Source organism: Propithecus coquereli, unplaced genomic scaffold (genome assembly GCF_000956105.1).
Source record: "Propithecus coquereli isolate 6110/MARCELLA unplaced genomic scaffold, Pcoq_1.0 Scaffold393, whole genome shotgun sequence".
NCBI classification, from domain to species: Eukaryota; Metazoa; Chordata; class Mammalia; order Primates; family Indriidae; genus Propithecus; species Propithecus coquereli.
The window spans coordinates 206,315-221,447 of NW_012149652.1; positions in this window are offsets into that span (position 1 = coordinate 206,315).

Here is a 15,133-nt window from a genome sequence, read left to right on the forward strand (position 1 = left end):
ACAATTATTATTAAATTGTTAAATTATTTATGCTTCATGTAATATACCATGATTGCTTTTTCATTTCAATTAAATTATGTCTTAGAAATAGCTACTATGTATCCCAGAATCATTTCTCAAGTAAATCTGAAAAGAATAGAATAATGGGCATATAAACATACAAGCAGCTACAGTATTCTACATGAAGTATGATAATAAAGGTATGGCTAAATTCTTGAGTAACAAAACTGGACTTTTTTTTTTAATAACAGTCCAAGAGAAACAGGAAAGTCTCCATCGAAGATGACATTTTAGTAGCTACTGGAGGATGAATAGGGGTTTACCTAATAGAAATAGAAGAGAGTAAATACAGAGAAAAAGAATAATGTAGGCACTAAAGTGTAAGAGAAATGTATGTTTGGATGGATATAGCTGTTATAAGAAATGCAAATACCTATCATTTAAGCTGTTCCAACAGAAGAAACAACATATATTTCCTCACCTATTCTACACATGGTATAAAATAGTCCAGAGTTTCCATGGTCAAGGTAGGCTAAGACCTCAGAGGGTGGCTTTAGTGTCTTCCTTTATTGTGTGAGATACTGTAGGATTCTTTGTGAACATCCAGGGGACAATGAGACTACCATAGAGGACATTGAAAGGTAAAGTTAAGGTACCTTTTGTATATTTAATCTTTTGTTTTGGACTAAGATCAAAGAATAGTAAATCAAAGAGGAATTACTTCAATTCCAGACTTCTCTAATTGTTAGCTATGCAGCTTGATAAAAATACTGGAATTCTCTGGGCATCAAGTATCTCATCTTTTAAATGGGGGTATTAATAAAACCTACTTATATAGTGGCTATGAAAATTAAGATGCATATGGAGATATCATGAGGAGGAAGAGAAACTGGTTCGTTTCAATATCCTATTACTTAAGGATCAAGCTTACCTATTCTCTCTCCCATCCTCACACACTGTATTCAAGTACTTTACCCTCTTAACCAAGAATTTACAAATATCCATGGTATTTAGTAAGGCAACATTTCAGGCAGGTGCATTATAAAGATATTTAGCAAGTTTTGCTTTTTACAGAATGTCTGGACGTCTTGATTGATAAATCATATGAGCATTTTTAATTTGGATAAGTTCATGAAGACTAATCCAACTGTAAATTCTTAACACATGGGAGATAGCTGTTCAGCATCTTTATGCAAACTAGTTTTATTTTTGCCTCATTCTTTCTACTTGGGTCTTCAGATGCTGTAGATCAAGTTGTCTCTTCAAATGTTCTTATAGATTGTACTCTTCAAAGCCTCCGTCTGACTCAAGAGAGGATATTGGCATTCTACCTTCTGAAATCCTACTGAAACAAAACTTTAGAACTGGAGACAAAAAAGCGTTATTTATATGCCTTCCATATGCTTTCTCAAAGGAGGCTTTATTGTCACCTGCGTGCACATTGTCACATCGATCTAACAGAAAAGAATATGTCCATTAATGGTTGTGGATATGTAAGGGACAGAAATATATGTTTCTTTCTAGAAAGATCACAGTAGAAAGATTGTGCTATCTTCTGGAAATTTCAAAGCAAAAAGGTACAAATGCGTGGCAGAGTCCAACATTCAGTGAGTACACACTCTGTGCCCACATTGTGCCAGGTGATATATCTGCATCCTATCATCTGGTTCTCAGAACCCACCTCATGAAGATTTTTTAATATAAAAATTCAGAGATGTGGAACATATTGTATCCCAAAATTTAAGAAACAGGTCTCAAGTTAAACAGCAAGTTAAAGCAGGAATGATATGCCAAGATTCATATTTCTGGGTTCTTTCTATAAGTAGTTTTTTTTTAATGAAAGGAAACCTATATCGCAATGTAAAGGGACACTGGAGGTTAAAGGGGAGAGGTGGGACACTTCTCCAAATAACTTTCTGCAGCATCACAGAGTTCTCTACCAATTCCATTAAGTAAACCTGCTAGCCTAAGCTAGAAGCATTCAGATACCTGACCTGCTTCTTTGGAGCTTTAACCTTCTTGGAAGACACAGTAATCATTTAAAGGACTGTTTTCCACATTTGTTTTTAGGTATGTGATGATACTGGCCATTAGGCTCAGAGTCTGGCAGAAAGCGAATACCAGGATAAATGTCAAATGTGTCTAAAGATAAACTGCTGTTTGGGTTATAGGGCTCTCTGCTGTCTGGCTCACTGCTATATTTGAAAAGTCACTTTGCTAGTCTTTCATGTAAGCTGCTACTTGCCACTTTCAGTTGGAAAAATTGGCATCAACTTCTCATCCTCATTTTCAGAACAAAGAAAAGTGGGCTTTTTATGATTGAAATATCTGATAAATATCCATCTCAGTGATACTGTAGCAGAGCAGATCCATATCTGTGATTCAGATGCCTTTGTTTTGGTAAGTGAATAAATTATGTTTTCAACACAAAACTGCCTGAGACTTGAACTCATAATGTATAAAAGTTCTTCATCATGTTAAAGATACCTAGTGGAACCTAATAAAACAGTGGACTGTATTCATCTTTTTTTCTTTCTTTAACACATGTGAATTACACCATAAGACAGCAAGGTTGTTCATGCCTTAGTTACTTTTCAGAGAAACCTATTTGCATTTTGAAATTTTATGATATATGCCTTGCAGTTTTGTATTGGACTTAGAATAGGGTCTAACCTACGCATGTGGAAAAGATAATTATGAACACACCATTAAAAATGAGGACATCTGATCTCTGGAAAGACTAAAAGTGCCCTGCATTTTGAAAACTAATATGGCTGCATTCTGAACTACCTGCTCACTCTGCATATTAATGCTACCGCTACTAATATAACAATATGCATCAAAAGTTTAAAAAAACAATCAAACCTTTGTTCAACTCTCAAAAATAAATCTGAATTGAAGTATAAAATGAGTTCAAATTAAAAAATAATTTTAATTGTAAAATGAGTAAAATCATACAGGAAATTTCTGAGCTATGTTATTACCAAACATTCTGTCCTTCAGCTCTCACATTATCCTTCCAAAATCCACTACATTAGAGAGCTCCATGTATGTATACCATACACATGTCTGTTTTCATATCCATATTTATATCTATATTCATATCCATATGAATCTTCCCTCCTAAACACTTTCTACTAGTTGAGTTCTCATGACAGAACAATTCTAGAGGTAAAGAAATTTTTGTTTGACCAGGCGTGGTGGCTCACGCCTGTAATCCTAGCACTCTGGGAGGCCGAGGCAGGTGGATCATTTGAGCTCAGGAGTTTGAGACCACCTGAGCAAGAGTGAGACCCTGTCTCTACTAAAAAAAAAGAGAAAGAAATTAGCTAGACAACTAAAATATATATATATAAAAAGTTAGTGGGACATGGTGGTGTATGCCTGTAGTCCCAGCTACTTGGGAGGCTGAGGCAGTAGGATTGCTGAACCCAGGAGTTTGAGGTTGCTGTGAGGTAGGCCGATGCCATGGCACTCTAGCCTGGGGGACAGAGTGAGACGCTGTCTCAAAAAAAAAAAAAAGAAATTTTTGTTTGATTGTTCTGTTGGTGTTTCTTTTTGAGACTTCCCTATAGCACCTACCCTAATAATTCTGAAAGCGACATTTGTTTCTTCTGGACTTACACATTGTTACAATATGGAATGTGTCTCTCTTACCTATATACAGAAAAATTGTGTAGAATTACTCCTATAAGGTCATATATGATGTTAGTAGCATATTGGAACTTAATATATCTTTTGACCCCATGATCCAAAGCTTTATTTGGTTTCATTTTGTGGTGCTGTATCTACTGTGTGATACTGGAGTAGTTGATGTGATATCCAAAGCAATTTGCAAAAATCAATTTTTGAACGATATTTATATGAAACTCCCCCAACACAAATTCATTTCACACACATTTCACAATAGCATGAAGATGTTCTCCCAGCTAGTCCCTTATCCCTATCATAATACTGTTGTCCCCATAATAATCAGTGGGGTCTATCACCATATTAGGTAAGAAGAACACATTTTTGAGTTTATTCTAAAGGCACCATCCAGTGATTTTATTTTCATCCAGTGCAGAGTAAATGTTCTGTTTTTATGTTCTTTCCTCATATCCAATCAAACCAACCTATTTCTGAAAGCTTATTTTCTCCCCATAATTGTCCAGTGTTGAACCCTGAAGTGATAAGGTATTTTTGTTCTAGTGTATCCTTCTTATGAGTTTATTTTTATTGTTCTTGCCACTCTATTTTTTTTTCTAATTTTTAACTCACCAATGCATAAAATACAAGAATTGAAGGATGTACCCTTAATAAATGCTTGAGAATACTTGGCAATATATTGCTGGAGCCTAAAATGGCTTGCTGTTTTAATGAGTGATAATATATACACATTCATGGCCTAAAGAGGAAAAGAGGAAAACTGAATGTCTTTCATGACTGAAAGACATTAGAGAGACTTTTCCATCTTTTTTCTCAGAGCTTTTTTTCTTGTGTCTCACATCAACCATCCAAGGCCACAGTATCAGGAAAAAAATCATGTTTTACAATTAATTTTGTGCTTCTGCAGTGTTATCTTTAAGGCTTTTCTAGTTACCAGTTTCATATCTCTTACTAATGTGTAGTTATATTTTAAAGACAGGAAGTCAACTATCAGAATTTCAATGAGAACTAACAAAACATATTCTTTATATTACAGAGATGGATGACTTGAATAGAAAATAATTCAAAATGACTATGTCACTTAAAAGACTTGTCTTGGTTACCCTTCAGCCTCCAGACCAGTTTTTCTTCTTAGGGCCCCATATTTCCCTTTATCTTTTGTTTCTGACTCAAATAAACAATTAACTCATTCTTAGTTTATTTCTTATATATCTGGTTTTCCTATCTTGGAGAAGGAATTGACCCAATTACATTACTAGATCATTATTTGGTAAATATGTAGGCCTAGAATTCTAGTTTTGTCATCACATTATAACAAATTCCTCTGTCCCTATAGCAGCTTTCCACTCACCAAGGTCATAGGATTGATGTATAAAATGAGAATGCCAATCCGTTAATTTATAATTAGAAACATAACCATAAAAAACAGAATATTTGTATATGATAAAAACATTGAAAAACCAAAAAACAACCATAAAATTATTTGAGATATATATGGAATGAAAATTAAGAATTTGATGAAATTTAGGTGGCATCAGGCAAAATTTAATAATATATTGTAAAGGTTCTTGAATTCAACTATCAAATCTCAGCTTGATCACTTATAAGCTGTGTAGCCCTAGACAAATTGTTTAAGTTTTCCATCCCTCAGTGTGCTCATCAGTAAAATGGAAGTGATGATAGTAATTTAGCTTAAATGATGCATGTGAAATCCTTAGAACAATGTATCAGGTATCATTCTGTTACCCAGAGAATTTCACAATGAAGATGGATAGACTGGAGGAAAATTCATAGTTGAAGACTTTTAACTAAGGTGGCTTCTCCCCTGGACACTGCTTATATGGGCCCTGTCAACGTTTGCCATCATGGATTTCCTTTTACTATGTTTCCAGGGCTGAACAATAACCTTTTTTTGTGTTAGATATGTTTTTCTTTAGACTTGTGTTAGACAAATTTTGATCAATCTTTACACACCCATGGACCATTCTGTCTCCTTAAGGCAATTTTGCACATCTGCCATGAGCTATTTAGCTTTGGATTTTACAATTCAACCTTTAATATACCAATATATTCTCTCCTTCCTCCTTCCTATGAGAAGTCTTATTATATCTCTATGTATAAACCCAGTGATCTCACATGTAACAAAAACATTTGGACAAAGTCATATAGTGTTTTTTCCATGGAGGCTTTAGAAAAGACAAAGAACTGAAGAGATAATAGGCATCCCTAGCCAGTCAACTCACTAGACTCAGTGCCTCCATTGTCTTAGAAACATTAAAACAAACAAACAAACACACACACACACAAACATCTCAATGGTTTCAATTTCCTTAGTTTCTCCTGGCCAAATTATTTACTATAGGTATTTTTCCTATAAAGCTGGTGCTTTCACTTTTAAGATTGCATATTATTCTCCCTTGCCATTTCTGTTAGAGTAGCAAATGTGTTACTTATCATAACCAATAAAGCACTGAGTCATAGATCATTTTTGAAAAGTTTTTTCAAAGGTTAGAAATATGGCTTACAAATTTCTTACTAGATTTAACTTACACAGGAGAAATTGAACATATATAGCTTAAGAGAACTGTGTAAGTCACACCCCAGGCAACCATGGGCCCAGGATTTCAGGGTCAGAGCTATTTCTCTGAAGCACAGCAGACTTCATGAGTGACCGTTTTGGCTTCCTTGACATCTAGTCTTGACTAATCAGTCTTGAAATTATCAAAATAAGGACCTGGCAAAGGCATACATTGATCAGTTGTGCTTTCTGGGAAAATACTTTATAATTATTCTCTCCAAAAACATGGGGTGTTGGGGGGAGACATAAAGAGAAAGAGAGAAAGACAGAGAGTTCCTCTGTGTATATATATCTCTCCCACTCTATTCCTCACATCCACCATCCCTATCTCATACTTCGCATTTGATACTGATTAAAGTTTTTCCATACAGGTAGGATACTTCTTGTCATTCTCAGTCTCCAAGTGGGTAGCCCGAAATTCAGAGAGTTTAGGCAATTAGGACTAGATTTCTCAGTGAATACAAATCCAGGCTTAAAATCTGGGTTTTTTTTAGCTTTGTCTCCACTGTTCTTTTGATCCATTCAACCTTGAAATGAATATACTTGCATAAAAACATGTATTGTTTGTTTTAGGCAAGGTTTATAAAGCAATAGCTGTGAAAGAAGGGTATAGGGATATATAGTAATAGGGAGGGAATTATTCAACAAAAATTAGTTAACAATTCTGAAAACATTCAAGATGAATGAGAAAATAAAGTTTTCCTAGATAAAGTGCTCATGGCGTTTTTGAGGTGTGGTACAGAAAGAAATTAGTGAATAGAACTGTAATAACATTCACTAGAACTCCAGAAATCTCAGAGCTGTGAGTGTGATGCTCTATGAAATAAGAATATGAACAAAGTAGTAGGCACAAGTAAATGAGACAAGCTAGGGCTGTGAGTAGTTTCAGTGATAGACAATATGATGCTGCATATGTGGGTGGGTCCTTTAATTTACCAAGAAATTAAAATCAAAGTATGACTTTAATTGTATATTTTAATTGCTTCATATTCAGAAGAATTCTGAATACACACACACACACACACACACACATACACATACACATATAGTTATTTCTGAATATATATAGTGCGGAATTCAGTTGCCTTATCTGCTATTTTCAGGTTCAGAGAAATTAGTCTGAACTTATTTTAGAAAAGATGAAAATAGATTTTAAGTCACTTTATTTCTTGAAAACGGCATTTAATTAAAAAAAATTGTTTAACTCCATTGTTTAGAGAAAATCAAATCATTTTGAATCACACAGGCTAACATGGGATAGAAATTACTGGGTATCTCTTGGTTGTGTCGCTTATATCAAAAGTAGTGCTGTGACAGATATATCAAGGCATTTCTCATTGAAAATTATAGTTGGGAAAAATAGCTTTCACAAAAATGAAAGGAAAAATAATGTGACGTTTCCATTTTCTACATAGTCCCGTTGGGTCCCTCAAGTGTTTAGAAATCCGATCCCCAGTCTTCCCCAAATGGTTTTAAAATGAAGAAATTGAAAGCTGTGCTCAGCAAGCACTCCCTGGCTCTCACTTCTCCTTGTTTCCTTTTCCTCTCTGCAGACACATTCAGTTGCATTTTTCCAGTGTCTCCTCCCCAAGCCTGGCCTTCAACAAGGAATATTTTTTACAATGCTAAAAGCCAATGTGCTTTCTTCAAAGGATGGGGGCGCAAGTGGACATATTCAGGGAACATTCTAACAATTTTTGTGCTTGAAAAGAAAACATCTGGGGCTTTGTGGAGTTATCGGTGAAAATTTGAGAAGGAATGATCAGTGGGGGTCCATTAATATATTTTCGAATAATGATCTCAAGTGTTTTATGACAAATGTGCAAGTTGATGGAACAAAATGACAGTATTTTGGAAAAAAACTTTAGAGTGACACTCTTAGGAACTTAATTTTACCTAGGCATAATGTGCCAAGATTCTTATGCTAAGTTGGCCTTTGCTCATTTCAACTTACTGCTTATTAATTTAATTGGGATTGGGCTTGAAAATAAGATGAAAGAGGCGAAAATATGATTTTGCTCAATTTTTACTACAAAAAATTGCCTCCACATTTTAACTCTCTGTCCTGTGTATATGATGCATATTTATGATATTTTTGTTTAAGTCTAATTTCTGTCCTAAGAGAGACAGTATGGTAGGGTGGGAAGAGCATGCCTCTTAACTTGATATATTTAATTCAGCAGGTTATTTAAGATCTCTGAGTCTCTGGCGGGGTGCAGTGGCTCACGCCTGTAATCCTAGCACTCTGGGAGGCCAAGGTGGGTGGATTGTTTGAGCTCAGGAGTTCGAAACCAGCCTGAGCAAGAGCAAGACCCCGTCTCCACTAAAAATAGAAAGAAATTAATCGGACAACGAAAAATATATAGAAAAAATTAGCCGGGCATGGTGGTACATGCCAGTAGTCCCAGCTACTAGGGAGGCTGAGGCAGAAGGATTGCTTGAGCCCAGGAGTTTGAGGTTGCTGTGAGCTAGGATGACCCCATGGCACTCTAGCCCGGGCAACATAGTGAGACTCTGTCTCAAAAAAAAAAAAAAAAAAATCTCTGAGTCTCAATTTCCTCATGAAATAATTTTTTAATATTGCAGTTTGAATTACACGAAATATAACATATATAATCATTGTCAATGCATTTGAACCCATATGTTCTTCTTATTTCTTCTTAGTTCAGCTCATCTTCTCAGATCTGGAAACTCCTGAAGAACACAAAAAGGTCTACAATTAAGTGCAAAATTATTGGCAATGATGAGGAGATGGGTACACGCCTGTCTATTTATTCATGGATCCTCAAATTGAATGCACCATTTTTTTTTTCCTGAGCAGATGATACATTACCAGAGGTCCAACAGCCTAATTGGAGCAAAGAAGAGTGAAGAAGCATTAATGGAAGTGATAAGTCAGAGACCATTAAGAAAAACTAAATAAAATACAGAGGACTCAAGGGTGTTGGAAGAGCAAAACATCAATACTTAAAAGAAAAAAAGTATAAGTTCAGCAGCCAAAACATGCGTTCTTTAAAGTATTTAACAAATATTTTTGAGAATCTACTGTGTACCAGGCACATTTCTAGGAGACACAAGAGGAAACAAACCAAACAAAAATTTCTACCTTTGTAGAGCTTTCATTCTAGTTAGGAAGAGGATAAAGAAATAATAGTGATTATAGCTAAAGAGTTAAAAAAAAGAAAAAGGAAAAGGAGATAGAGATGGAGAATAGAAGAAATATAAGAAAGTGACATTTAAATGAATTTCTGAAGGAAAGAAGGGAGCCATATGAAAAGAGCATTTCAGGCAAAGAAGCAGAAGTTGTAAACGACTGGAGGCAGAGGTGCCTTGGATGCCTGAGGGACAGTGAGGAGGCAATGAGGCTGCCACTGACTGATGCAGTGGGAGTAGTAGGAGATGAGATTGGAGCAGAAACCAGCACACATAACCCTATGGGTCATTTCCAGGGCATTGTCTTTTTACCTTGAATGAGATTAAAATTCACTGGAGGATTTTGAGAACAGGATGACATAACAAAACAAAGTCAAGAAAGTTAAGTAAGACCAGTGAACAAATCAGTAACATAATCAAAATCAAGAAAATGGAGTGAGACATAAGGCAGGGAAAAACAGATGTGGAAAACACTCTAACAGGACGTGAGTCAGGATACGCAGGGCACCAGCTCTCCCAACAGCACCTTCATTTTTGCTTTTTGATTCCTTTTAATTTGATGAAAGACAGTTCTGAATGTCCCTGGTCTGCAGCTGAGTTGTAGAGTCAGGGAAAAGAAGAAATGAATCAATAAAGATTCCCCCTTGATTTTCAATGGTCTTTAAATATTTTGAAGACAATAAGTTCCATTTTCAAATATGTCACCTTTCCATCTATCTGTACTGCTGATATGTGTACTACAGAGAGCTGTAGCTGAGTTTGGGGTGGAGGGTGGTATGGAAAGCAGTTTTTTCTCAGAATGCATTAGAGTTGGTTCCTGCTACATTGCTCTTGAAGATCTAATTGATTTTCCCTCATTTTACAAAATATAATGTTATGGTTGCTTATTTTTAAGACAAAAAGTAAAGCTAGACTTTTTGGAATTCCATATAATAATATCTAACTATTGATAAGCACCAAGTAGAGGTATTGTTTTAAATAATAAATATGCATTACGCTTTTTCATAACTTACTATGAGATATATATATATATTCTTTTTATATGTATCTGTATAGTAAATCTTTGTCATTTTGTGGCCAAAGTATATTTTAAATATCTTTCCTGTATTTTTTTAATTTTAATTTTTGCAATCATTAAGTCAAAATTTCCCAAGGTAAAATCCAAAAATTTGCTTTTCCAACCCTCTTTTTAGTATATTATCTACTTTTCTCCAATGAGATGCACTCCTAGAACAGGGAAAGGTAAAACAGGAGGTGTTATGTTGAACCCATTCATTGGCAAAAGTGTAGAGTAAAATGGAGAGATTATATATTGGTGGATGGGGTTCTAATAGTAGAGTCCTGTGCTCAGTGTCCAAGTTGCAAGCTGTGCTTTCTGTGAGCAAGGGTGGTAGGATCTTGCTAGTAAAAGTATGAGTTAGTGGTAACTGCTATTAAAACTGGCTTTATATCTCTGATCCTGCATCTGTATCTCTGAAATCAAGATTCTGTGAGGTACATAATATCTTTTGGTTTGCAATGCCTGTTTTGTAAATAAAATTTTATTGGAACACAGTCACACTCATTCATTTATGCATTGTCTGCAGCTGCTTTTGCTACCATGTCAGTGTTGAGTGTTGGCAACATAGGCCATCTGGCTCACAAAGTTTAAAACATTAAGTCTCTGGCCCAAAGAGAAAAAGTTTTCTGACCCCTGCTTTAACAAATATTTTTCTGCTAGCTGGTTAGAGTGGGTTGTATTATGTGTGACTAAGACCTTAATTGATGGAATCCATTTTAAAGGTAAGGAAACTAGGGCACGAAGAGTTTAAATAATATTCTCAAAGTTCATATGTATTTAGTAAATAATAAAACTAGGATATAAGCCCCAAGGACTCAACTTGAAAGCTCAAATTTTTAACTACAAACTATATTTCTTCTGTTACGTTTTGCACTGGCTTTAGAGTAAATAATGTAAAGTTTTTGGACTTTTTAACTAAGTATTTCAGTTTTCATTCAGATGTATGTATTAGGAGAAACTTGACAAATTTTGTAACTGTATCGGTTTAGCTTGATTTGTTTAAGGCCAGGCTCAGACAAAGGCTTTTTTTTGGTCAAAGTAGTTTTTTTGTTTATTTGTTTTTAATCCTAGGTTAGAATTTGACCTACTGAATCTACTAATCCTCCTGTCTAAATATTATGTGCTACTTATATTTAAGTATTTTTATAATCCTGAAAATTTACACAGGATATTTTCTTTCTGATTATTCTTAGCGACACTAATATTCTTTCAATAGTAAGTTCACTGTCAAATTTTAATGGATTAGTTCACTGCCAGGTTGAACTACAAGCCCTGCTTTCAGAAGCAAATGATGGCTGTACCCAAAGTAATTTGTTTAAGAAGCATAAACAGCATCAAATCACCAGGTGATGAGGATGGCAAGTGTGGTCTTTCTATGGATAAAAAAATGACTTTTAAGAAGTTGTAGAATACAGAAGTCCTAAGATCTGGTTCATATTAGAGGACTTTGCCTTTCAAAATGAGAATTTGGGAAATGGAATTTTAGAAGTAAAGAAACCAAAAATGGCATGAACTCTTAAATTCTGGACCAGATTCCTCACCATCTGCAGCCAATCTGCGTCGCCTATAAATTCAATCAGACATCTTGCCCATCTGTAAATTCCAGCCCCTTCTTACTGATTTCCTCTAATTAATGGAATTTAATTTCATAATTTTCTTTGTTTAGTTGTTAGACTTGGTTTCAAAATCCCAATAGGGCAATAGAGGAAAGAGATGGATTCCTTACAGATACAATATGTGTCTTTAATACCATGATTTTTTAGTTACTAAAAATATGGAATGTTAATTTTTGTCACTCCCAAATGATAAAAGTTATAAAATATTTAATTTCAGTTTATTTTATTGTAATGCTCTTTCTACAGGAGAAATGAACGCCTTCATTATAAAATTTAGCAGACTGGTAAAAACAGTATACTATCGACACATTGTCTGACTGAGGAATGAAGGAAAGAAAACAAAGGCATTTGGGGTAGTGATTATATCTCCTTTGAAAAAAGGAAGCACAATTAAAGCAACGTTTACTTAGAGTTTACGTTAAACTTCTTACATAATTGCCTAAATTCTAATGATGTCTTTTAGATCAAGTATGGACTATTTGATGGAAGAAATATAGAATATGAGAGATAGCTTGTGAATTTCTTTTATTATTCCCAAGAAAAACATCGCAAACACTCTTTATGAGTATATATCTACAAATGGAAGATTGTTCCACAGGTTTGAGGACTCACAAATGTTCAATGATAAGATGTATATAAAAAGCCAAATAATATACTTACTTTGGTTCAGGTTAGAAATGTTCATGGGACAAGGGGGTTTCTTCACTATTAGGTAGCTTGCCTTCCTCTGTCAATGGGACTTAATGTGTGTAGAATTAAACATCACTTGGTATCACAGAGTAGGTGAAATGGCTCTTAAGCAAAGCAGGACAAGGAGTTCATACTTCAGCCGCTTATCATGCTCTCTTTTTTAAAAAAATTAATGGTCAGAGGAAAATTTTTTTTTTTTTGTCTTGCTAGTGTTGCAAGACCATCATTTATCTTATTAAAATGTGATACAATAATGCAGGATGTGGTTGAATGTCACTCATTTTGATCCCATTTATCACATAGTGTCTGTTGGTCCCAGTTTAATTTGTCATGGTAAGGCACTCTAGTTTAAAGGTGGAAGCCAATGAGCTCAGTCATCTCACAATTCCCAAGGACACAAATTTGCTTTTTTATTTTCTACACGTTACTGCGTTTTGTGAAGATTGAACTGAGTCCTCAATTAGCAATCTGCTGGGCTTTTTATTATATCTGAAGGGCCCATGTGACATAGCCATGAAAGAACCCCAATTTGTACCATAATATAACAGAAGCCAACTATTAACTGACTTTGTTCTAATACACAATTTTCTGGGCACTTTTAAATTATATAAATCTATCCTCATTATTGGCTACTGATACCACACAATATATGAACTTCTCCTTAGAAAAGTTGTATTTATGAACAAAGGATTGAATTGAGAGGGGAAATAAGAGACACTGGGAATGATAACCATGATCTTAGAAGGATAAAGGATTGAATCGCAATTACAGGGTATTTTATCCAACACAAAAATGTTGGTTTTGTTTTTAAGGTTTCTGATAACTGAGTATCAGGAGGATTTTTTCCCAATTTGTTGGCAGAGCCAGAGGGGAAAGGATTCTGTGAGAAAGAGTGGCTATAATAGAACACTAAATCTGTAAGTCTTAGGGATCTTCTTAGATACATGCTTCAGGAACACAATGCAGGACTCTAGTGGGTCTGGAGTGAGAATCCTTTAATTGATAGAAAGATCTTTAGGTGCTGGGCTTGAAAGCAGGGCCAATGACACTTTGATCTTAAAAAGGCTCAAAAGGGAGAGTTATGATGTTTTCAAATACAGTGACTGATCCCAATTAAATCTCTGGACTACCAAGCGAGCTTTGCACCCAGCTCTGAATAAACAGTGATGATCAAATGCATTAAACTTTGAGGGACTAGAAGTCTACGTAGGCTACTGATGTTGAGCTCTCACCCATTTTTAAGGCATCTAAGCAAAGATATACTTGGTGAAAACCTTTGTATTTTAACATGTGTGAAAGGAAGCTTAGGTTAGGTGAAAGAAGTAATGTGAGTAAGTAAATAAATAAAATCCCATATTTTATTTCTATATTTTATTTTGGTACTGAGTCTGTTTTAAGCTATACTATTAAAAAAACTTTTCAGTTTATTTTGCAAGTAACAAATGTATATTGCATATAACTGCATATGCATTTTTTTGCATTTGTCTCATTATTTTCTTAGGAAAAATCTCTAGAAGTAAAATTGCTGGGTGAACCCAAATTGATTTTAAGGCTTTTGAAATAGCTTAACTGACCTTTGGAAAGATTCTAATACTCCCATCAGACTTACTTTTAAGTTTTAAATTTCTCCTACATTTTAACATATTACAATTTTTAATTTCTCTAAGCCTCGTAAATTAACACTCATTTATTCACTCAGGCATTCATTCCCTTAAACACTACTTCACTCTGTTTGCACTCTTCATTTTGTTTGCCCCAAATCATCATAGCATGGAGGGGAAGTGGTGATAAAGAAGGAAAGTTTATCCATGTTTGTAAAAATGGGGTAGCTTGTAATGAGCATGCGATGTAAACTTAGAATACCAATACCTTGATTTCAAAAATAACTTCTGTATTTCGTCTGACAGATCTCTACAGAACATTCCACCCAAATAAAGCTAAATTAACATTCTTCTCATCAGCCCATGGAACCTTCTCCAAAATTGACCACATACTAGGCCACAAATCATACCTCAACAAATTCAGAAAAATAGAAATTATACCGTGTACTTTCTCGGACCATAGTGGCTTAAAATTAGGGTTCAATTCCAACAGAAGTACTCGCCACCTCACAAAGTCATGGAAATTAAACAATCTATGCTGACTAACTCCTGGGTCAAGGAGGAAATACAGAGGGAAATCAAGAACTTCTTCGAACTAAGTGATAACGGAGAAACAAGCTATCAAAACCTATGGGATACAGCAAAAGCATTTCTGAGAGGAAAATTAAGAGCAATAAATGCTCATATTCAAAAAACAGAAAGATCAGAAACTGACAACCTAATAAATAGAATCAAGGACTTGGAAAAGGAAGAGCTAATCAATCCCAATCCAAATAGAAGAAAAGAA